The 26,635-nt window shown below is 40.2% G+C and overlaps 1 protein-coding gene across 2 annotated transcripts in view; it reads left to right on the forward strand.

The window, feature by feature from the left end:
* The window catches only part of cd247 (CD247 molecule), a 132,684-nt gene that overhangs the window by 55,603 nt on the left and 50,446 nt on the right, over window positions 1-26,635 (forward strand). The window contains exon 1 of one of the 2 annotated variants that reach the window (XM_078559992.1): window positions 26,115-26,237. The exons of the other annotated variant lie outside the window; for it this stretch is intronic. The gene's annotated coding sequence lies outside the window, so the exon portion shown is untranslated. Of the gene's footprint in view, window positions 1-26,114; window positions 26,238-26,635 lie in introns of those variants that run through there. 2 annotated transcript variants of the gene reach the window in all.

The raw sequence follows: 26,635 nt of genomic DNA on the forward strand, positions 1-26,635 counted from the left end.
CTTCACCGACATCAATGGACCTGGGCGCATGGCGCCTCTCCAGATTCCAGGGCCTCCTGCTCGAAATGGCTTAGAATGGTGATCTGTGCCTGGCTGCTGCCAGTCCTCACACACTCTGCCATGTTATGAGAATTCTTCTCCTGAAAATGAGAGAAGAGCATTGATTAGTGCAAATTGCACATGGACTCTGTTTGCCCACGGCCCACCCCAACTAGAGTGGGACATATCAGGGCTCCAGTGCCTCCTCACCGCGCTGCTGCCGAACACTCACACAAAGATGCTGGGCCTGTTCCCCACCCCCCACCCCGCCCCTTGGACACATGCTGCCTACATCACATTAGGCTCCACATGATATGTCCTTCCATAGCAAGGAGGCACAAGCACGTGGACGCAGAGGGCAGCAGATGGTTCGTTGCCACGCCGCCTTGAAGCTCCCCTCCCACCATCTCATCACCCTGACATGGGCATGTCCTGGAGTTCTAACACAGCACCTAGGTGCAGCTCCTCCAGATTGCCCCCAAACCAGTCATGTGAGACTCAGTGTAACACATGCTGCGGGGACAAAACACATCTCCTCATCAGCCTCCCAGGCTGACCTCAGAATAGGCAATGTCTGCTTGCCCAGCAGAGGACAAATTCCATCAATGATTCAATGCAGTCACGACATTCGGACTTGGGGAGTGGGGTGGGGGTTGCGGGGGCAGCAGCAGGGGGTAAGCCGACCTGCTGGGTTAAATGCCTAATGCCAACATGATACTCATCCTGCCAGAGCGCAACAAGTTGCTGAAGCGCTTGCGCCACTGGATCCAGGTGCACCGCACCACGTCACAGGAGCTCACCACCTCCTCCCAGGCACGTTTCGTCATGTGGGTGGGGGGGAGGGGCCTCCTTCTCCCATCCTGGGGAACCAGCACCTCCCGCTGTGCTGCCACCTCCTCGAGCAAGGCAGTCATCCAAAAAACGAGGGGCACACTGGCCCCCCCGCCCTACCCTCCGGACTGGCCTGCTCACCAGAAGCCCTCTGGTGAGCCCTTCCACTTGCCATTGTGAGCAGCCTTGCACTCCTGCCGCCGCCTGCCCACTCCCACTATCCTCGGAAGTTGTGCATTACGCTGGGCGGACCCGATCACAGTTGGCGATCAGGTCCGTGCGCACTCCCGCTTGCCCCCACCCCCGGCCAACCAGAAAATGTAGCCCCTGGAACTTTGAATGTTTAACAGGATTCACATATAATCAAATGAATGCATTTTGTTTCTGTGTCAATCCATAAATCTGAGGCCACCCAAAACTCTCCTGCCCATGTCCTAACTGGCACCAAATCCTGTTCACCCAACACCACTCTGCTCGCCGATCTACACTGATTCCTGGTTATGTAATGCCTCAATTTTAAAATTCTCACCCTTGTTTTCAAATCCCTCCGTGGCCTCATCCTTCTCTATTTCCGTAATCTCTACCTGCCCCACAATCCTCCGGGTTATCTGCACTGCTCTGATTCTGTTTGTAAAGCTCCACCTTTAATTGTTGTGCCTTCAGCTGCCTAGACCAGAAACACTGGAATTCTCTCCCTGAACCTCTCTACCTCACTCTCTTCCTTTATGATACTCCTAACAACCTACATCTTTGACCAAGTTTTTGGGCATCTGCCTTACTAGTTCCTCATGTGGCTGGGTGTCATTGTTTGTTTTATAGTGCCTCTGTAAGGTGCCTTGGATTGTTTCCTTTCATTAAATGAGCTATAAAAAATGTTGTTGGTCTGTTAAATTTACTATGGGCAGGATTTTGCCCTTGGCGGGGCTGCTCGGTGGGGTAGGTGGGGGCGGGGCAGGGCAGGGAGGTTGGGAAGCCGACTGCCACCCGCAATCAGCACCGCACCGCGATTTCAGGCTGACGGGTCAATGAAGGCCCACCCGGCGTGGAACACGAGCGGCAGCGCTCAGCACTGCCTGTGCGGGTGGTGGGGGGGGTGGGGGAGGAGGGTGAGCGGGCCTAGCGCGATGTTTTGCGCATGCGCGCGAAAGAGCACTTCAATCTCCCGGAGGCACGGAGCTGCCTCAGGGAGATGAAGTGCTGTTTAAAAAAAAATAAAGGAAATAAAATTGTCAGAAAACATGTCACCTCATGAGCTAGACATGTTTTTAATTCAAAAATAAAATATTTTTTTTGATGTTTATTTGCTTTAGGAAACCTCATCCCGCCCGTGGATGAGGTTTCCTAAAAAGTATAAAGGCCGCTTGGCCTTTTCTCCTGCCCCGCCAGCTGTAAGGTTGGATGGGCAGTGTAAATTTGAATTTAATTAACTTCTTAATGGCCTTAATAGGCCTTTTAATTGTCGGCGGGTGTGCAGCCGACTCCGGAGTGAGCCCACCAAACGAAATACCGCGAGACTGCACGATGATGTCGGGATGCTCGTCCGACACCATCGCACGTCACTTTACGCTCCGGCGTGTCAGGCACGTGCCCGCACTCCAAGCGTAATGTTCTGCCCTATTTGTGTGGGTACCAAATGCCATTACAGCTTTAAAGATCTCGACTATCAGGAGAGCGGCTAATCTGATTTTTTGACAATTTGGAATAAGGTTGTAATCATACGTTCTGTGAATCACTCAGTAAAAGCGCTTGATGTGTTCTAAATGGTTTGCATATCATATTTCATAAGCTCAATTAGTATTTGATATATGATTTACCCAAAAAAGTGCTGAAATCTGCCTTGATGTCTGAATCCTCCTTCATTTATGCATCCATCTGTCTTTACGTTCAAATTGAGCCTGTTCTAGGCTATAGTTTTCTGGCTATCTTTTTAGTAAATTTTAGTTGTTTAGTTCTGAAAGAAATATGTATAACTTTCTTTATAATAACATCTTACACAAATGTAACACCGAGTTTCAGCGGCTCAGTTACCACTATATCCTCTCATTGTGAATAATGCCTCTGTGAAAACAGCTGAATGGCAACAAAAAACCCAATAATTGAGAGATGATCAGTGCCTCCTTAACCATTTACTTTCAGTGACTACAATCTTCTGAAGATGTGCGTAATATACTTAACTAAATCAAACATGATTTTAGAATTTGTGGAGCAGGTTTATAATAGTCGCTTCCTGAATTGACAAGGCCTTTCTTCATTGTTCATTTTCAGGACTCAGTCAGGAAGTTATTCTAACATTTAAGCAATAAGCAGCACGGAGATCTATCCTGTTTAAAGTCATTTTATTTCTGTTGTTCTTGCTCTTAGAGTTGGATCATCAGAAATTTTGAATGTAACCATTGTCATGGTTGATTTTTCAAAGATTTAGATAATGGGAAAGAATTTCGAATATGCCACTTATTGAGTGTTTAACTTTGGATGTGGCTGATCATTATTGCTATTACAATTATAAGAGTGGTGGCCATTTTACATTCCAAATACAATGAAGAAATAAAATGTGGCAGGGTGAGAAATTGTAAGTAGGCCTGTAGCTTTCATTAAGGTTTTGTTGTTAAACTGAAGAAAATATGGGGCAGAATATTGTCGTCGACGTGTGGGTTGGGCCCGACACGCTGACGTATAAAATGACACATGATGACGTAGGGCGTGCGTCCCGATGTCATCAGGTGTCATTTCGATATTTTGTTTGGTGGGCACGTGCTGGATGCGGCTGCACACCCGCCAAACTGTCAAAGGCCTATTTAGGCCATTAAGAATGTAATTAAACTTGTTAACAACGCTGCCCGTCCAAATTTAAGGTTGGCGGGCAGGCGAAGAGCCCAAGTGGCCTTTGCTTTTTTTAGGAAACCTCATCCATAGGCGGGGTGAGGTTTCCTGAAGGTTTTATAAAATAATTAAATAAAATTTCAAAGCTTCACAAACACGTCCCAGCTCATGTGACACTGTCACATGATGACTCATGTTTAAATAAATTTTTACTTTATTTATTAAAAATTTTATAATCCATTCAATCTCCCTAAGGCAGCTCCGTGCCTCAGGGAGATTGCTGTGCTCTAAGAACGCAGGCCCCAACTCTCCCTTCTCTCCCTCCTCCCTTCTCCCTTCACAGGTAGTGCCTGAGCGCTACCAGCCGTGCGTTACACTGGGTGGGCCTTAATTGGCCCGCCCATGTAAAATGGCGTGCAGCCGATCGTGGGTGGCGATCAGCTCCACGCCTGCCCCCACCCACTCTTGCCCAGCCCGCCCACCATAGGAAAAATTCTCCCCATGAAGAAACTGTAGAGTTGAAGAAAACCTTAACAATAAACCAATTTATGGGGAGGAGTTTTCTGCAGTTTTTCCATTGGATAAGCTTTCTTGTGACTTTTACTGGAACTGCTTGAGAGCAGCCTTGAGTGGCATTGCATCCCTCTGAGGAATGAACTGCACTCTATTTAGCATGAATCCCTGATTCAGCACATTGGCAATCAGTGTACTGCCCCATATGTCGTATTGGTTCTTGAAACTTAAACAAACATTAACAACAACCATGATGACATTTGGATGTGGCTGTTAGAGTTCTGGGCATTGGAAAGATAAAAATTATCCAGGTCATTAGTCAATCCCAAAGGTTGGGGTCCGGTGGAAATATTGCAAGCGGTTGACCCCATCTTGACGTTGGATACTCCAAAAATGGAAATCAGTGGTGGATCAGCAATCCTCTAACACCATTGTTTACAGCAGATCGGGTCTGTGGGGGTTCTGCTCCAAATGGATGGCAGCCATGGTAATTCTAGCTGGGAACATCATTCCATCCCTTTACTGGTATCATCGGCTTCTTTGGAACAGAAGGAACTTGCACCTGCTCTAACCCTCAACAAGTTTTCCTTAAATGTGCTTGGAGTGGAGACCTGGCATTGTCAGCTCTACCCAATTTTCCTCCTTGACTGTTCTCTTGGCTGTTTTACACCAGGAAAATAGACCAGGATTCCAGGAAATTTGGTGCTGTTCTGCAATTGCATTTGTTACTTCTGAATAATCATTAAAAGCATTTTCACAAAATAGAAATGTAGAACACATTTTTAGCACCTAAGAAAAAGGAAATAAAGTTAGCATTTTGAGTGGGTCCCATTTGCAACTCCAACCCTCAATTTGCTCTTTTAAGTTGCTGACTGAACCTATGTCCCAACAGGGAAGATGGTGGCATAGTGGTAATGTCACTTGACTAGTAATCCAGGGTGCCAGGCTAATGCTTTGGGGACATGGGTTTAAATCCCTCAAGACTGTGAAACAATCGTTGTAAAAATCCATCTGGTTCACTGCTGCCTTTTAGGGAAGGAAATCTACTACCTTACCTGGTCTGGCCTACACGTGACTCCAGGCCCAACATTGTGACTGGCTCTTAACTGCCTTCTGAAATGACCTAACAAGTGCTCAGTTCAAGGGCAATAAGGGATCGATAACAAATGTTGGTCTTGCCAGCGATGCCCACATCGCATGAAAGAATAAATCTTTTAAAAAGTGCAAAATTAGCAGTGCAACAAGTGTGTTCATCCAAGACCACAGCCGGAAGGCCCAAGCTATTTTCAGGTTTGGCCTCATCGAGTTTTACCTGCAACCAGCAGGCACCAAACAAATGCTGTACTGCAGCTTATCAGCTTTGGACAGTGGGTATGGGGTGAGAGCAGGCCAGCAGCAGGCTGGAAGGATCCTTCTCCGGGCCCCAGAAATACATTTTAATAAACCAAAAGCTTACCTTTTCCTAAGCAGCCTTCAACAGTTCCTTTAAGGATCACTGGTTAGAGCCTCTCAACATCCAGTGCAATTAGGACTCGTGCACAATGCATACTCTGCCAATTTGTACATTAAAATCGCAGTTGAGTCCTACATGTGGCATAGGATTTGCATACTCAGTCAGCCATCTGCCTGCTTGGTTTGGCACCCATTTGAAATCCTTCTTGAAAATTGAATCAGGCGAGCCAATGGTTATCCAAAGTGACCACCAGATTTTCCTCCACCAGCACCACTCCGACCACCCAGCCCCACCACCCCTGGTGAGAAACAGGTGACCTCCACACCATACTTCATCTCACCCCATCCCCACACCCGCCCCCCCCTCCCACCCCCCACCCCCCCATCAACGCCAAAAATCAATCCCATTGTGTTTGCAGTTTTTTTTTGAATTTCCCATATTCAGAAATGGTGTTTTCCTCAATGAAGGTATTTTAATGGCTTAGTAGTCAATCACAACTTTTATATTTTGGGAATTCAAGTGCAAAAGAACATTTCAGATCTATTTCTAAATCAAGACCAAATGATATTGCTCAAGATACTTGACATATTTTTAATAATATTTGCCACTACAAACTAAAATTATAGTTACACTGGTGGTACTTCAATGAGGAGATCAATTCACTTATCTTGGTCTGAAAAAAAGCAAAAAGCAACCTTACAAATGTTCTAATTCGAAAATGTCACAGGCAGCAGTGAGATATTGCTATACGGTATTTCTGCTTGTGGAGTTGACCATAACCTACTTTTGAGTTAATTGTTTTGGTTAGATTCATTGTGGATAGAGGATCGTTATGGTTATGTAATCTGCCAAAGGCTATGTCATAGTGAGTATTTTTGGTTGTAAATAGCAACTATTTATAACTGAATGACCTTCAAAGTTTTTGAAATATTTGTTTTCTATCAGGTAAAAGCATGAATAACACTGCATTATAAATTAGAATTGACAAATTGCACAAAAAGCACAGAATTATTTCCTGAATCAAGAAAGTATTTTAATTTTGCAATAGTTAATTTTTGTTAGAGAGCAGTTTGCATGAATTAGATTTAGAAAGCTACTGTTCGAATAAATTGTGAAATGGGCGTACGGAGGTTTTTTTGAAGGCTAGCGATTTGACTTAAAATATTGAACATGTTTCATTTGGTTCAATCGAGGCTTTTATTAAGTGCAAGTCACCACTGATTAAAGTGATGTGAATGTAAGAAGTATTTAAAACCAGCTTTTGAATTTTAAAATACCGCCGTCTTTACCACTCAAACTATTTCCACTTATTCTTCAGTACAGTATCTTAGTTGGAGTGGAATGTGGACATCACAAACACACCTAATTTCTGTCAAAAGCCAATATATTTTACTATGCCCATTGAAGTAATTATTTAATTATTTTTACAACATGACAGTTATATTTTCAGTAAGTATTAACTTACATATCATCATTTATTAAAGATTTGCAGCTTGTGTCTACATTTAAAAGAATCATTGTGCCAGATATTGTTTATTCCTTTCGCATTATTTTAGCAAATTAAATGTTTAAAGAGCTTGTGCTTTGAAATGACAACAGTTCCAGGAAAACACAAGTTAAGGAACACAGTATTCATCATTTTTCGGAGTAAGGAAGTTTGGAAAGATTTTAGCCTTCCTGCAGAAATAAGTTCATTGGCTTGTTATTAATGTAACTCTTTGTAGACACATGGTCAAATGTTTTTGTGATGGAACACAATGTTTTATTTTAAATTAGACTTTGGAGCTGAAAGACTTTAATTATAAAAAAACTGATCTCATATTTGTAGAATGCATAGTCGGCAGAGAAGCTGGTGGCCGAGACTCACTCTATTGACTGCACTCAATAGATTACGCTAAACTTTGCAACTCGGAAACATTGCGCAAGTGTTCGAGCTTGCACCCAGAGCTGGGCTCCTTCAAGTAATTAGTGTACAAGCAGTAGCATTGTTTCCCTCAGTTTTCTATTTAGATTTATGTTTTTTTCACCTGGCCACTGTTTGCTTTCATCCCATTATTAAAAGTAACACTGATCCCGAGGTGCAGATACCAACTTTCAGGGCTGTTCATCAGGTGAACGCTGAAAACCATTCTGTGTATTAGTTGGCCAGTCTGAGCTATTTTTAGACCACCACTTACATGCCAGTTCGAAGTGGTTCATTTGCACATCTACACATAAGTGGTTGTATAATTTGGATCTGACTCCCAAGTGCACTAAAGTAAGCAATAGGACTGAATTTACGATGTAGTCTTGTGCTGCTTGGATTTTGTATTGAGTGATTACACTCTCAACCCTGTGCAAAGACACATTTTACATCTGCTCAGGTAATCAATGAGACCCCTGGAACTTTATAAGCTTATGTTTCAGTTTTTAAAATGTCATTTGTTGATAATGAAACATTGACAAGGTGAGATTAAGTATGGTTTCGAGGATGAATACTAGCACAGACCTGTTGAGCCAAATGGACGGTTTCTGCACTGTAGATTCTGTATAATTAGGGAAGTAGATTCTCAAAATTTAAATTTAGCTGCCATGGAAGCAGAGTGGAGACCAGTGTCTGTAGTATAACTGCAGTCCTACCTGTTTACTTTTCAATCTGTTTCAACCATGCCAGATAACAGCTATGCTGGGAAACAGAAAAGTGTGACTAAATTTGAATATGCAAATAATTGTGACGATTGAATGATATATCATTCATACTGCTATAACGGGGAACCTTTTCTCATAACTTTGAATGGGTGTCACTTAGGAAAGACCAATATAGTGTATGTGCTAGAACTGTTTTGATTTCATCTGTGATTCATATATGTATACACGGTAACCCGATGATATGAAGTCAGTGAAGAATATTTCCATTTGAAGTCCCCTACCACCTACATCCCACCCCCATCCCATCCCACGGATTTCCTAATGTGTCAGGCTCCTAAGTTTCAGTAATTATATCAATTTTCATAACTTAAAAACAATGCATCATCTGCATTAAGATAGTTCTTGATCGTACCCTTTATGCCAGGTAAGCAGCTGTCTGCACTAAGCCAACAGTATTTCTTTTTTAACTAGTCTGTGTTCTTAGTGTTATTAAAACATTGCTATAAGGTTTTAACATTTACCAAAATATATTAATTACGTTTCAAGGACAGGTGTATAGATGTTGAGGTTCTTAAAAAACCAAAAAAACGGTGTTTGTTGCAAATATGCTTATCCGATAGAAGCACAGCAATTTAGTTTATTTTCTTCAGGAGTGTTGGATCCTAAAGGATTTTTTCAGAGTTGAATTTCTTTGCAATGAACAAAAGTTCTCATCCTATTCGTTGATTATTGGCTGTTCTGTTTTACATTGTGAATTCATGTACCCCAACATTAATGAAGTCACTGGGCCACAGTAGTTTCCCTTCCATCACATTAAAATAAAATATAAACTAATGTATAATTAGATCATCAGAACCTCTCAGAAGATGTTAGAAATCTAATCTTCTAGAAACTACAGAGAAAGCAATGAGAAAGTTAAAAGATAGTTGAAAAAAATTGTAATAATTTTAACAACTGAACCATAAGACAAGGAATTATTTTGTTAGCAGGGATTGGTAATTGTGTAGGATTTAACAAACTTTCTTGTGTGCTTTTAATGCCATCATGTTTGTACAACCAATAATTAAAAGGCCTGAACCACAAAGATGTCAATTGGTCTCATTTTATTTACCATAACTTACAGAAATCTTGATTACAGCAGAATCTTTATACAACCAAACACAAAAATGTTGTGGTTTGTAATGATTTAAAATGCTATTGTTGTATAAAATATTAAAGAGATCAAATGTATCAATAAAATGCTTATAGTGTTTGCTTTGTCTTGTTTGAGTTCTAGAAGACCCACTTTTCCAACCGCAATTCTTTACTTTCACACAACACCTGCAGATATCATTTTTGCCAGTGTCTAAATCTGACCATATTATCTATTTTAGCAATTCTGATGGGTCAAAAAACATTTCTCAGTTATAATATTCTTAAACCATGGCATAGTTTATACTGGTTATATTTTAGACTCAGGTGAAAAATTGCTCTCACTTTCCTAAATGGCTAAAATTATTTGTCCACCTTATTTTTTTAAACTTCCCTGATGAAATACTTTGAATTCAATGTTCATTCACTATCTCTGAATCAGATACATGTGCTTGTTACAGCTTATCTGACTTATTGCTCTTACAACATTGCTATAAATTTACATGTGCTCATCCTTAATCAAATATTGAGCTTATTCTATATAAGTGACTCAATACAGAATATTGATGTCTTAAAACTTAAGTGTTTGTCTAATCATGTCCATTAGCCATTTTATAAGTTGCAGTGAAGTTGATTAAATAACACAAAAACTGACATCATAGGAACAAAACAGCTAAGGTTTTAAAGCTTTGAAATAAAAACATAAAATGTTGGGAAAACACTGCAAGTACATCCGAATCTGAAATAAGATGAGTAGTGGTCCATTAGCAGAAAGCCAACTTTCCACAATTTTCCATTTTTTCCTTTTACTTCTAATACTTTGAGCAATTTTAAACAAAATAACCATAGTATCATACTTTCCCTGCATCAGATTTTAAGCTAAAAATACTGCCATACAATTAGTGGAAGGTGCTAGATGACCACTAATGCCGTGTGAGTTTATCTGACCATAAAACAGCCAGACAGACAATTTGGTAGCACATTGAAATACTAAATAAAATTGTCAATTATAAGGCAATGAGAATTGTTTGTCCGTAAATGCAAACATGTTTGTAATAAGAAATATTAGAAACAATTCAAGTAAACCATGTGAACTAATTTTAAGAAGTCATGAGATGTATGTTAGTTTGATACCAGATTTTGATATATTTTAGAATAAACTAGCATTTCTATAATTTTATTTTCTAGTGATGTGCATATGTATATTTACAAAAGTGACTCAGAAACATTTAACAGCTTCATAATGACAACATTAACTAACTTTGAAGATTGCTTTTGCAAGATCAGATACATTATGATTTTCTAAACTAATTGCCAGCATTGTTAAGGATAATTATTTGTTTCTGTGCATTTCTTTATTTTATTTTGCTTTATTCATTCTAAAAATATACAAAAATATTTTTGTACATGTTGTATGAAAGAAAAGAAGTGTGGATTTCAGAATCTGAAAAGGATCTTCATATTTTATTTTTCTAACAAGACCTACTCTTGTTATCATTAGTTTGTGATTTGTTAACACGATAATAGCGAATTGTACCGAGAGTCGCTATAAAATGTTATTAAAAGGGATATATTACATGCCTGTTTGTAACCCTTTGAAGTAATAATATGTTCAAGCATACTAAATACTTCACCTTGAGTTTTCTTTATAAATGTAGAAGAAATCTGTTGGTTATCTTTGACATAGTGGTTTGCTTTTTGCAATGGAAAATTAAATACAGTGAAATCATTTCTTTTCCAATATCTACATTTTAAGATCTAAACTTTGTATCCAAACTCAATGATATCACTCAAACGCATAAACCGCTGTATGTGCTTGAGCAGCATAATTTATGATTTTAAAACACAGTTTCTTCCTGTTAACAAAACAACCTTGATGGCTAATGTCTTTCATTTATTCTACTTAGTACTCATGTCAGTATTTTGCTTCAAATTATTAACAGAAGTTTTGTTTCCATAGTTGTAATTCTGAACCATGGTATTTACACATTTTGTAACAACAAAATCTACTAAGTTGTTATTTATTTAATAAAACTACACATATATAAATAACTCACATTAAGTTTCGTGATAATCATATCCTCAACCTATGTTAAATATGTTTATAAGTGTATCTTAACTAAATATATATCACAACTACATAGAGGTCATTTTAACATAGACTTTTCACTTAATGAGTATGCTATCAGAAACTGTTTCAAATACTAGCTTGAACATTTTAAAAATAAAATGATGATCAGAATGATATTAAGCTGCACATACTTCCTCTTCTCTGCGATCTATTCAACACCAAAAAGGATTTGTACATCTGTCACTTCATGAGATAGCAAAACAAACCAATGGTGGCTTTATAAAAAGCAACCGGGCACAAATAGATGTTAGGCGAGATAACCAAAGCATGGTTCAGAAGATTGATGTAAGGACGTTTTTGAAAGTGTGGAGAAATGTAGTAGAACAGAGGACTTTGGGAATCAAGTTTTCAAATGCTGGTTTCAATGCATGCTTATTAACAGGCTAGCCCCAAAGTGAGTACCTGGAGCTTAAAGGGACCATCAAAATTAGAATTTATTTTCAAGGTTTAAGTCCCATTTGATGAAACAAAAATCTTCTCTCCCCTCCATCTTTTGTACCACTAAGACTCTTATAAATGTTGGAGTCGCAAGTACAAGAGGCCTCAATTTTCCAAACGCCAATAGTCACCAATGAAGTTTCGCACTGTGGGCTGAGTTTCAAACAATTCGAGCTTTAGTGTAAACGTTCACAGTGCAGCCAGGATAAACAACGTTGAGTCAAGTGGTATATTCATTTACGGTCTGTATTATTTTATTTGTTCATGGGAGGTGGGTGTTGTGGGCCTTTATTGCCCATCCCCTAATTAGCCTTGAGAAGGGCAATATGAAAAGTCAATGAGGGTAATTTTGAATTGGGGAAATACACAATGAAAATGAACATTTGGAGCGATTTGAGCCGCTGATCCGATATTGCTTGTTTTACACTATCACCCAAAGTTAAAACTGTCCCCAATATCACAGATTTAGAGTATCATGGGAGTGGTACTGAGGTGAGTACAAACTCTCGTAAACCATGAATGCAGAGCTTGAATATGAAACCTGTGAGCTACGATGAAAAGCTTGCGACTATGATAAATGGAATCAGGATAAAAGCTGAAGTGTATGTTTGTCCCAATAAGTACACTCATTCCTTTAGTTTGGACTTTCTGACCAAAGTTGCCACATCTGATCTGGGTTGGGTCTGCTCTCTGCTCAGGGGCATAACAGCAATGGCATCTATGAATACTCATTCAAATGAGCTGAAACAGAATGTTTGGCACAGTCAGTTCACTGCTCCACTAACACACAAATTGGGGGCGAATTTTAATAGTGTGGACACATGGGGCTGAATTTTTACCAAGTCAGGATGACTAAAAATGACAGGTGGGTCCCAATTCCAGGATTTCCAACCCTATTCCAGGCCTGTCTGATTTTCCTTCAAAGGATGCGGGCTGGTTCCTGTTTAAAGCCTGCACCCAAGGCGGGCAGGCCGAACAAGGAATTTTCCCGACTCCCGCTCCCTGGCCCTGGGATGAAAATTCAAGCTATGGTTTTGGGTCACGAGGATCCTTAAAATTGGCAAAAACACCAACTCATTCAGAAAATAGCTCCAACTCGCCACTCGTAAGCATTTCAATGCATGTGCTTAACCCGCTCCAGGTTACTGCTTATAATTTGTAACTGAGGCAATCGGAACAAGATTTTCACTAGGATGTACATGATATGCACAGATTACCTGGGTTTCCTGAAACTTGTCATTGAAACAAAGGCAAGAGGATGGAGCAATTGCAGCAGCAGGTTTCTTCCTCCTATTGCTGGGTAAGTATCTCTGTCCTACTCCTTACTCCACCCAGCAGCACATCATGGGATATGTCAATAAACATTGGTGCTGCTCATGACCATCCTAAACCAATTTACATTTTGCTGCAACTCCTAACTACTCCAAATTCCATCCTTGGATTGGCCCTTTAAATGTTCCAGTTAAGAACCCATCACCTGGGTCTGCACCACACCTGCTGTCATGTATTCGATGTTGAAATATCACAAAGCAACACGCTGAGGCTTTGGTAATACAAAACTTGAGTATTGCTGAAAAAAGAGTTGTGTTGAAGTTGTGTGATAGGGAGAGCGTCCTGATCAGATCATTTCGCACTGTATGTCATGCAAACTCATGAACGGGCCTAAGGTCAACGTCGCTTTCGGCCCTGAAAGGTGCCCAGTCTACCTCAGATTCCCCTGGAAGGGCAAGGTGTACCAAAAATTTCAGCAACAGGTGAAGCTAGCTGTTTCACACTGCTACTATGCAGTGACAACTTGAGTGGTTTTCGCCACTAACAGAATGCTGCTGTCAGGCCAAAAAAGATGTTCTGCCTATCATGCAAACGAGTAATGTGGTATATGCATTTCAGTGCCAGTGTGATGCTAGGTATGTAGCCCGTATGTCCCAAATACTGGTGGATTGTATCAAACAATATGTCCCAGCTGCTGTTTGCAATGGGCAGGGTACACAACGTACCCAACCAGCCATGCTGGCAAAGCTCAAAACACAGTGTCCAACATTAGATGTGATTCCGCAATTGGACAACATTTGCTAAATAATCCTCAATGCGCTAAGAATTACGCTGACACCAACTTACGATTGTCAGTTGGACTCGCAATGTGGCGCATCCGCAAGTGCTCGGGGCTACATATATGAATACATAGGACCCTGTTCTTTGCAGACAGAAAGAACATGTACACACATTGCGCCTGTTTCAGCTAAACAAAATAAGTGACAGCCATTCGCTGACTCATCCCTCAGGGCAATGCCTTGACTAATCAGGGTCAAGCTCTCTGGTTTAAATTTCAAACAATGCTAGGCAGTTAACAGTCAGTCACCATCAGTGGTACATTCTCCATGGCAATGACACTTGCCAACCAATCAGCACTCTCTTCATATCCAGTACAAATTGTTGTTTCCCCCTTATATTGGTATTCTTGTGAGTGTCCTGATGAGTGCAAGACAAAAAGCTTAGACATGTCTCTTTTTTCATACACTGAGACTCCTTCAAGGTTTCACACCCCATATCACACTTCCCCATTCTGAGTGCACTTCAGATTTACTCTCAGGGCCATTGGTCCAGCAAATGGAGTGCAAAAATATTAAGTGCACAAGTAGTAGGAATCAAGGCCCAAATAAAGATGTATAATGACCACACACCACTCACACCCCCCACCCACCCCACCCCCACACATCCTATTAATGAATTTTAAAAATCATGTTTTCATCTCAAACTCAAAAATCTGAAGTAACCTGACAGGGTGGATCTGGGTTTTAACTTTCAAAAGAAAAAACAAAGTGCAAAAATGCTGTCATATCTCTCAGAAACATCTCAAATTGTTTCAAATGCAAAGAATTGCAGTGACACAAATGCAGCATCTGCCTTGCAATGTATAAGTGAGCAGTTAGTTTCTATTCTAAAGCAAAATACTGCAGATGCTGTAAATCTGAAATAAAAGCAGCAAACACTGAAAGTACTCAGGAGTTCTGGCAGCATCTGTGGCGAGAAAAGCAAAGTTTTCAGGTTGATGACCTGCGACCTGAAGCGTTAACTCTGTTTCTTTCTCTTGATGCTACCAGACCCGCTGAATATTTCCAGCATTTTCTGAATTCGTTTTTGTTGGTATTGATTGAGTGAGGACTCACTATTGGCTTGAAGTATCTGTGACTGCCTGTTATTTAACATTGCGACACAGCAGCCTCCAAATGGGCAACAGTGGGTCCCACTAGTAAGGTCCATGTCGGAGAAAACCTGGGACCCGAAGAGAGGGACAATTTATTTTTTGCTGATTAGCCACCTTACTAAAGGTGCTGAGGAGTATGTGGGAGAAACCGGCAAGGTTGTGGGGAGGGGCGTAGGCTTCCTGGACAATACCATATCCAAATATGGGCTCTTCGAATATGGCGCATGCATGCACAGGCTACATGTTACTTAGGTGACCTCCAACTAGGATCACACCCTTTGGCAGCATTAGCACTGGAGCCCATTAGTGAGCTCAATCCCGGCGTTCTGAGGAATTTTGATGCCAAAGTTTTGAAATCTTGTGACAATGTATTTAAATTTCATTACAAATTAATCTTGTTAATCTTGCTCATCGTCAAACTTGTCCAGGATTAATTCCAATAGACAGTTGCTGATGCCAGTGAGTGAAGAACATCCTGACAGGCGAGCAGTTATAAAAGACTTTCATTGCCTTCATTGTTGTGGCAAAAGCTACTGTTGCTCCAAATGCAGGTCTGCTTTGTGTGACTGTTTGTGTCAGATGTGAAGCTGGGATCTCTATCTTCTGATGGTGTACACCTGCAACGACAGCAGCAACAGAGGCCTGTTTACGTTACTTGTTTGTCCACAATGGCAGAATTGCTACCAGCAGAAAAACAGTGTGGTGCAGCATACACAAGACTCTAAATTAGCTTCTGAATAATTTACTTCTGTTGAACATTATGTGTTGCATGACATGCACAAACCATTTGTAACCCCTGCGCATGAAAAGCATTGATCTGGTGGGCAGTGACATTACTCAACTCAGAAGTAAAAGCAGGTTTCCTTCCATGCGTTAGAGTTCAGAACAAATGTATCAATTGATTTGACATGAAAGGAAGCATCTCTTCAGCTTTTGGATTCCTCCAGGGATTCCCCAGCCCAGCCCTCATAAATATATGTTCTTCTCAAGATCGCTTCATTAATCAGAAAGCTGAAGCAGCTTTTCTGATGATACTGAATTTCCACACTCAGTCGATGTTGACAATATTTTTGTATTGACTCGAGCGTTGAGCTGTTACCCAGTTACATCAGATTGTTTCCATTTACTGTTTTGTTTGAAACCCCCACATAAGACACGTACTACAGATATAAAACAGAAGGGAGAGAGGATTAAGACTATCGTTATGGAACAAATTTATAGAGCAATTTAACAAAAGAGTCCCATTTTCTTAACGACCATCAAAACAACCTTTCTCCTCAGTTAGTTTAAATGATTAAACATGGCACCCACTGTAACCCTATACAGATGTGTCCATTTTAGTCCGATTGTACCTATATCATGAAGTTAAATACAATTTTAATTTTAACCAAAATATGTACAGACTTGGTAAATCTTTATTAAAGTTTAGGTGAGATAGGAACAGTGGGAAATCTTCATGGAAATTCAATTCAAATTCAACATGGATTCTGATTTTTGTGACCATGCGACTTCATGCATCAGAGGTGTTTTGTGCCCAGCTGCTGGCACCCGGATACCCACATACCCACGTTATCCACCCCCTTCCAGCACCAATGCACTGTATAGCACTCCAGTATTTACCATTTACCAGAGGCACTGCAGCAACTTGCCACGCTACCTGTGCCACCAAGAAGTACAAAAGCAGCAAAACTGTGGGGACGCCACCACTTCCAAGTTCCCCACCATCCTGACTTGGACATATCACTGTTCCTTCATCGTCATTGGGCTAGTTCTATAACTATAATGGTATAAAGTTCTTTGAAAGCACCGTGTTCGCAGTAGCTCATGCTTTTAGTGGTACTGCTTGAAAGAAGACATGCTGGAGTGATCAATGCAGCAAAGCCTGATTGGCTGTAGCTGTCAAGATGCCAATTATAAGCAGAGTCACATGGCCCTTACCTGGAGTCAACAGACTCTTTCTCAGCAGAGAAACAGATACCTGCGACATCTGCTACCACAGCACATGTAACTACCGTAACAGGGCTGCCATAGTCAAAGACAGCACTGTTAGCTATGTTTCTTGTGCCTGCTTCCACCATCCCCTGGGGATGCTGAAATGTTGACTTACAGAGATGGTGATGTAGAATGGCAAGGAGATACCTTCCCTTGAAAATACATCATGAAGGACCAACATTCGAACTGATTGGTTGCAGATTCATACTTGCGTTAAGGGTTTTGTTCCTGATTTATGCAGCTATCAACTTTAGATGGTCAATAGTATGTTGGTGTGTTCTACAACAAAGCTACAGATACCTTAGGGGAACAACCTTAACAAGGTTTCCAACGCTGTTCTGCCAAATTTATGAGATCTGCTGATGTAATCAGAAAGCTAATGATTTGATCAAAAGTTTAAAAATACTTAGTCATTACTACTGTGGTGTTTATGTCACACGCAAAAATGCGTAAGCAAGGAAAATATTGTTCACTAAAACTTTTGAGGACTAAATGCCCTTTACAATTTTCTCGATATGCATATTTGCTATCATGTCAAAACTTTATAAATTTCTGTTTCTGACAAGTACTATGTTGATTGACAAAGTAAGCATTTATTTCTGTCAAATATTTCAGAAACATTTGGGAGTTGAGATCCCTTGTTTTTAGCACAGCTTAAATACAATGTTTGAATAGCACACAGGAGAGATTTGATGCAACATTATTAATCCAAGTAAAAAGAAGCATTCATGACTTTGTTAAAATAATGGACAGGAATTTAATATGAGAAAGAGCCTGCATTTATGTAATGCCCTTTCACATTCTCAGAATTGCTTCAGGGCCAACGACTGAATGACTTTTAATGTCACTGTTGTCATATAGGCAAATGCCGTGGCCAATACAGCAAGTTCCCACAAAAAGGAATGGGATAAAAGATCAGATAATTCATGTCTGATGGTATTGGTTGTGGGACAAATGCTGGCTAGGACACTGGGAGAACTTCCTTCACTTCCTTCAATAGTACCATGGGATCATTTACATTCCGCTGAGCAGGCAGACGGGGTCTTGGTTTAACATCTCATCTGAAAGATGGCACCTACAGCAGTGCAACACTTCATTAATACAGCACCAAAGTGCTGCCTAGACTATGTACCGAAATCTCGGAGTATGATTGGACACATGACATTCTAAAGGACACAGAGGAATTGCACTCATTTGATGCACAACCTCCTGTTAATAGTCTTTTGTACTTCATAATTATTTGGGCTAATTGATAAATGGCCAGTTGGGTACTTGATTCTCAAATAGACAAATATGAATTCTAATCCCGGAGTTTCATATTATGTGAATATGATTGTCTGACTTGAGTGTATTTGATCAGGTATCAACTTAGCTATCAAATAGAGTGTACAAGTGCAAGTATTTCAGATGTACACCAGTTCCAAGTGTAATTGGGCCTATAACACAAAACTGTTCCTAATTTGGCACCAATCGGCAATCCAAGAGGCCACAGGGTGGCTGATGTGGAAAATGAGCAAAATAGCATCTTGTGGTACCTGTTGCCCTTTTGGGATTGGGGCTGAGTAAAGGAAGTTTTATTCTGTACTATCTGTGATAAATCTGGTTTGCGAGGACTCCATAGTGACATTGAACACACGAAATGCAAAGATTTTCATTTACTTTTCAGCATCCAATCTTCCTCAACTTGGGAACAGAATATTTTAAAACAAAAAGCAACATTTAATTTAATTTATTTAATCATCTTAAGCCTGTGTTCCTGATGATATGCTGTGCATCACTTGGCATGTATTGTACTAAAATAGCATGAAAAACCTTTCTCTCTGATGTACAGTGCACATTATAGCACTGAATGGTTTTCATATGGCTACAATTGCAAGGTCAAAAGCATTCAATGTAAAATTATATGTCGAACTATAGAATAGAATCTTTTAGCATAAAAAGAGGCTATTCGGCCTGTCCTGCCTGTGTCAGCACTTTGAAAGAGCTGTCCAACTTAGTCCCAAATACAACCTTTTTCTCCATAACCGTGCAAATTAGTCCCCCTTGATTGCAGTGTCCTGTTACCTTTTGCATATTCTATGGAATTTGATTCCAATACCCTTCCAGGTGTGCGGTCCAGATCTTAACAAATCTCTGAAAGCATTTCTCCTCACTTTCTTTTTGCTCATTATTTTGATCAATGACCATTGGTCATTGACCCAGTGCCAGGGAAACAGTTTCTCCCTATTTGCTCTATCAAAACCGCTCAAAATTTTGAATACCTCCGTTAGGTCTCTCCTTAACTTTTTCTGCTCCAGGGAGAGCGACCCCATCTTCTCCAACCTCTCCACATAACGGAACATCCTCATTCCTTGTATTATCCTGGTAAACCTCCTCTATGCCCTCTCTAAAGCCTTGACGTCCTTTCTAAAATGCAGTGCCCAGAATTGTACACAATACTCCAGCTGAGGAGATTTGTAAAGGTTTAGTATGACTTTCTTGTTTCCTATTTGATGTCCCTATTACAAAGGCAAATATCCCATATGATTTTTTAATGGCTATCAACTTACCCTGCCACCTTCAGATATTTGTGAATATGCACCCCCAGGTCTCTCTATTCTTGTACTCTCTTCAAAATAGTGCCATTTACTTTATACCCCCTCTTCATGCTGTTTTCCCCAAACTTTATTGCTTCATACTTACCCACATTAAATTTGATATGCCATATGTCTCCCCATTTCAGTCTATATCCTCCTGAAGACTGCTGCTATCCTCCTCACTATTTGCTACATTGCCAATTTTTTTAATCATTCACAAACTTTGAAATTGTATTCCCTATATAGTTGATGTCTACATCATAAGAAGTGGCCATAATTCAGACCCTTGTGGGGGGCGTCATTTCAATTTTCAGGTTGGCGGGGGCACAGCTCAATCAGCTGTGGGCCTGCCGACCTGTCAATGGCTAATTGAGGCCATTTAAAAAGCAATTGCACTAGTTAAAGGACCTGCCCCTCCAACCTGAAGGTTGGCAGGCAGGCTGGGAGCCTGCTTTTCTCCAGTCAGATAAACATTTGCTCATCACTGTTCTCTACCACCTAAACCTTAACCAATTTTGTACCCACATTATCCAATGTCCCTTTAATACCAGGTACTTTGAATTTCCGAATAAATTTATGTGGTACTCTAACAAAATCTCTTTGAAAACCCATATATATATATATATATATATTACTGAACTACCTTCATCAACTTTTCTGTTACTTCATCAAAGAACTCAATCAAGTTAGTCAGACACATTTTGCCTTTAACAAATCTGTTCTGGGTATACCTTTATTAACCCACACCTCTAAGTATGAATTAATTTTGTTTTTGACAATGGCCTCTAGTAGTTCTCCCACTATTGGCCTTAGGCTGATTGGCCTCTTTGAAATAGGTTTACACCTATCCCCCCATTTTTGATTGGAGGTGCAACATTTGCAACCCTCTCACTGTTGTAAAGTGTTGGATACCATTCGGTAGATCTTAATGAAGCCCTCGTAGTCATAAGTATGTTAACTGTATGTATTTATTAATTGCAAGAACTATGTACATATATACAGTAAAGGATTCAAGCTAGGAGCTGTCTCCATGCTTGCTTGTACACACAGCTCTGTCCAACACTACACTGACCCCTAGGTGTAGGTCATATGTTCTCTTACATCACTGTGGACGGTACTGTATTCAGTTCCACGTTAACCCTCTGTATCCCAGGCCTTTATACTACACCTCCCCCAAGTCTTTATACAGTGTATTTCAAGTTATTCTAGTTTACTCCTTGTGTTGACATTGTTATTACTGCCCCGTCTCTCCCCTTCAAGTTTCTGAGTTCATAAGTTCAGACTGTCTGAAGGCCTTATAACCCTTCCATATCTTGTTCGCACAACTGCCGGAGGAATATTAGACTCTGTCGTTGCAGGTAAACTCTGTTGGTTTGGAGGTTGTTCTGGCATCTGGGTATCTTTACATCCTCCTTTTCCATTCCTTGGTATTGAACTGCTCTTTGTCGATTCAGCAGCTGTGGTGATAGGTAGCTGTAGATTTATCCCATTTTTTCCAGGGCGGATGTGCAGCTCACCGTGGCGCGTATGGAAGTTCATGTTTCAACAATGGAACCTTCATTCCCACTTGCTTCACAATTTCAGCCAATGTTTTGATTACTTTATTTTTTTCCAGTTGTTTTTTGAGCTTATGAATCTTTTCATTCAGTTCAGTAATAACTCTGGTATGTTGAGTTGCTTTTGTTTCAGAGTTATCTGTGGAACTCTTGTATAAGTTTGACAACTTCACCTAGGCATTCATTTCTTTTCAGAGTCTTTCCTCCATGGTTACTGGCTGCTTCTTAGACTCTTTCAATTCGCTTGTTAGATCTTCAATCCGTCCCGTAGAATTCACCTCTTCTGCTTTTAAAGTCTGGATTTCCTCTTCCATACTGTGCATCTCATCCTTCACATTGTGCAGATTGGACCAGAGTTCAAGAAGTCCATCAGTTTTGGTTGTTAATAATGCTTTCAAGCAACTGTTCTGATTCATTAGCAATTCCTTCTCCCATTCCCGACATTTTGTATGATGCTTATTAGAGACTTCTGATGCTTGAAGTTCACCAAGTTTTAATTGAAGATCCATTTTTGTTGTATTTATTTCTACAAGTTCATCATTTAAGCATTTCAAGTCCTCTTTCAAGTGTTCTACTTCCTGTGAGAAACATTCCAGTGTTCTCATTAGTTCTCATTTTTCCTTATCAAATGCATCGTACACGAAGGTTGGTTCTCTCCCATTGATCAGTTTTCCTTGGCAGAGTATAATTCCTCGGTGCTATTGTTCAAGCTCGCATTCTGTAATTGTGCTTCTGCTAATGTTTTTGAGACTCCTCATGATCTTTTGTGAGAACTTCTACTTTCTCTTACCATTTTAGCTTCTTTATTTTCATCTCTTCGTTTATCTCCTTGGAAATGGACCATTTTTCTAAGTTTTCTTCCAAATGTCCAAGCATTTTCTTCAGCTCTTTCTTGTGCCTCTGTGACACCTCAAAAATTTACTTGTTTAAATCTTGAACAATTTGGTTCATTGATGACTTTAGTGTCTCATGCATTTCCAAGTGTATATACTCAGCTTGAATTTTCAGTTTCAAATCTTCCAATTCAGTTCTGATACAAACATTTTCCAACCCTTTTGCAGGGTTTGTTTATTTTGGCTTTCATTAGATAGCTTTCCTTCATTCACAGCCAACTGCTCATTCCCCATTGTCACCTGCTGTTGCAGCTCAGATAATGTGTTGGGATTTCCAAAAAGATATATTTTTGAAACTCCCAGAAAGTTCCCTGCCTCCCTGGCGCCATTGTGGGGTTTATTTGAGTATTGTCTTTTTTCATTTTGGTGCCTTACTGGAGGTTTTCTGTGCCTCTTTTTAAGCTCTGTGCACTCCACAACTTAAAATATTCATCTAATATTTAACCAAAGCTGGTGGAGGATTCATCAATGTGTTGAATTAGGATTGCTTCATCAGCATGTTCACCAAACCAGTATAAAAAGTATAAAAACCAGAAAAAAATATTAATCTGGACTTTTTCTGACTTTCTACTGAGACCTGATGTACTCTGGTAGTTTAAAAATTCTCTTCTCCAAGATACCCAATTTTCCATAAGGTTTGGCTTTTGGATGAGTCCAAATTGATCAGGTAAGTTGGATTTTTGATCCATGGATAAAAATTTTAAAGGTTCAGCTGTAAGGAGTTGCTGAAATTCAAGATGGTGCCATCGTTCATTCGAAGATAAAGGGTTTTCCCGCACTTACCAGTTTTGGCGGGCTTCTGCTGTAATGGCGCTCGTACTCAGCTTGAAAAAATAATGAACAATGGCGGCTTGGATAGATTACCTGCTGACTTCTCCGTTTCAGCGCTATGCTTTAGGGTTACAAAAGCGTTCAATCCTGCCCTCTGCTGGTCTTTAAAGCTGATTCTTTAGTCGTGATTCTTCCGAATTAATTAATTAATTATTCCCTTTTTGGACCGAGCTTGGATGCCGCGTGTTCAGGTGTCGGCTCAGGAACCTGGTTTCTGACCACTGAACAATTTAAAAGGTTCCCAGGACTGTTGTATCCTGGAATTTAGATGTTTTAGCTCACCCCTTGTAGTTCTGCTGACTCTGCAGTCTCGGAGTTGAAGCTGGACTTCCAAGAGATTCTATGGAGCCTTCTGTTGCAGTGAGGAATTTTAAATTCCTGCCTTCAATTCCCAAGCCTTTCTTTGGAACTTTTCCTTGGTGATTTTCCTCTGCTCGTCTGCTTCTCAAGCTTTTCTTCAGGTCAGAATGCTGCTTCGAATTTTTATTTAGTTTTGCAGGAATTTAGTTTTTCTCTGCATTTTTTGCGAGCTTTAGGGTTTTTCCCCTCACTGCCACCATGTTGTAAGGCGTTGGATACCTTCGGTAGATCTTAATGAAATCTTTGTAGCTTTAAGTACATTAACTATATGAGCAGAATTTAGCTCGTCAGGCGGGCTTGGCAAGGGCGGGCGGGGGCGGTTGGGGAGCTGACTGCCACCTGATCGAGGCCGGAAGGCGATTTCATGCTGGCGGGCTAATTAAGTCACGCCCAACGTGAAACGCACGTGGCAGTGCCCAGCGCTGCCTGTGTGGGCGGTAGCAGGAGGGCGAGTGGGGCGAGCGCAAACTTGGCGCATGCGTGCAAGTGCACGCTTGATAATCTCCCTGAGGCATGGAGCTGCCTCAGAGAGATGAAGAGTTTAAAAAAAAATAAAGAAATGAAAAATGTTATAAAACAGGTGCCCTCATGTGACTCTGTCGCATGAGCTGGGACATGTTATTAATTAAATTTTAACATTTTAATTTTATTTTTATTTGCTTTAGGAAACCTCATCCCGCCCGTGGATGAGGTTTCCTAAAAAGTGCAAAGGCCGCTTGGCCTTTTCGCCTGCCCGCCAATTGTAAGGTTGGACCGGCAGAGAAAAGTTCTATTTAATTGATCCCTTAATGGCCTTAACAGGCCTTTTAATTGTCAGCAGGCACGCTGCTAACTCTGGCACACACCCCCCGACCGAAATATCACGCGACTACGCGTTGATGTCAGGATGCTTGCCCAACGTCAAAGCCCATCATTTTACGCTCCAGCAGGTTGGGCGTGCGCACGCCTGCCGAGCTAAAAACTTTGCCCTATGTATTTATTAACTGCAAGAGCTATCTAGATCCATACAGTTAAGCATTCAAGCTAGGAGCTGTCTCCATCCTTGATTGTACACACAGCTCTGTCCAACACTAGATTGACCCCTAAATGCAGATCATGTGTTCTCTTACATCACTGTGTGGGCGATACTGTACTCAGTCCCATGGTAACCCTTTATGTGCCAGACCCTTATACTACATTAATCACTCCCAAATCCAAGGAGAATTGAAAGATTGTGGTCAGTGGTCAGAGCTTCTGCTAAATCTACCCTAGTTTCCCTCAGCAACTGAGGATGCATCCAACTTGGATCAAGTGGCTTGTTTACTTTGAGTGATCCCTACCTATTTAGCACCTCCTTTCAATCTAATTTTATTCTATCCAATATTTCTATTCCTCACCTCTTCTACTGCAATATTAACTTAATCCATTTCCTTAGTGAAGACAGATGCAATGTACTCACTCTGTACCTCAGTAATGACATCTGCCTCCACAGGAACGTTTCCATTTGTGCCCTTAATCTGGCCTACCTTTCCTTTAACTATCTTTCTACTATATATTTATAAAAGATTTTTCGATTTCCCTTTATATATTACACACTAATCTCTCATCCTCTCTTTGCCCTTCTTATACCCTTTTTCACTTTCCCCCTGCACTCTCTGTATTCTGCCTGGTTTTCAATTTTATCCTATACCTGACATTTGTCATAGGCCCCCCTTTTTCTATTTTATTTTAATCTCTTTTTCCCTTGTTATCCAGGAAGCTCTAATTTTAGATGCTGAATCTTCTCTCCTTATGTGAACATGCTTGGTTTATACCCAACCTATCTGTGCCTTGAAGACCCGCAATTGCTCTTTTACAATTTGACAATTTTTTGCTTCCAGTCCAGTTATCCCTTTCAAATTGCTGAAAGTGGCTGTCTTCTGGTTGGGTATTTTCACCATTGATTTTTCTGCTGTAAGTGGAATTATATAATGATCATTATTGCTCAGATATTGTCCTGCTGAAACACATTGCAAGTGCCTGAATTCACCCCTGAGAACAGGATTTCACACTGCTTCCTTCCGCATTGGGCTAGAAAATTACTAATTAAGAAAGTTCTCTTGTACATATTTTAGGAACACTTCATCCTCTTTGCCCTTTACTTTGTCTTTTTGCCTCCTGTATGTATTAGATAATTGAAGTCTATTAATTGTAGACTGGTAAATTTAGAAGCTTGTAATTACTTAAAGAGTGAGTCACTGCCAGGTCCTCTTTTAAATATGTAACTCCAAAGAGTTATGATTATCATGAATATCACATTTTTTTTTCTGTCAATTACTCCAGTATTTATGACTATATCTGTAAGAATTTACTTCCCTCATCTTCAAATCTTAGTCTCTCCATACTACATACTGCTGAGGATGTTACCAACATTCACTGTCCATATAAAATATATTTTAAAACTATGAACAGAACCAAAAAGATGTTAATGTTAATCATATTTCACTGTGTCAAATTTTTAAAAAGGGATCTTGGTGGTAAGACTGCCTCTTTAAATTTATGCAATACACTAGATAGGATATTTCCATTATTATTTAAAATTAAATACTGCACAAATGCAAAAGCATATTCGGCCCTGTACAATGGAAAGCTGATTCATGGTTTTAAAATTTTCATGAACCGAAAACATAAGCAAATGGACGGCTCCGCATAGACAATAAGGTCGAGCAGAACTTCCGGGTCGAAGTGAAGCCTCAATGTGCACCTGCACCCCGACATATTCTGGTGCCTTTAACACAGATGCTGTGCCAGCTTCGGTTTTCGTAAATGGTTTTACTCTTTTTAATACTTGTTCAAGAAGAATTTGTCTGAAGTATTAGCAGGTACGTTTGACAGGAAAAAAATTATAATTTATTCCGTTAAATACAGCGTAAAATGGTTTTAAAATGGCACCTACTTGGGTGTTGCAAATTGGTTTTGAAGTAGAAAACAACTATGTAGAATTGTAAGGTTTTTATGGAAGCTTTTTTCCAATGCTTATTGGTGTACTTTAAAAATATGTAAGATGTGTCGTTTGGTACGCAAACAAGTTAAAATATATATTGTAGACAAAATAATGTAATTTAACAGGAATTTAAGATACTTGGTTAGCAGGAAACAATACAGTGGGCGTTGACAGAAAATGGTTTAGGTTTTTTAGTTTCCACTCAACTCAACAAAAATATTAATTTGTCGTCAATTGATTTCAGTAATGCACATGAATAAGATGCAAGTTGATATA

The sequence above is a fragment of the Cetorhinus maximus genome, chromosome 16 (genome assembly GCF_964194155.1).
Source record: "Cetorhinus maximus chromosome 16, sCetMax3.hap1.1, whole genome shotgun sequence".
NCBI lineage: Eukaryota > Metazoa > Chordata > Chondrichthyes > Lamniformes > Cetorhinidae > Cetorhinus > Cetorhinus maximus.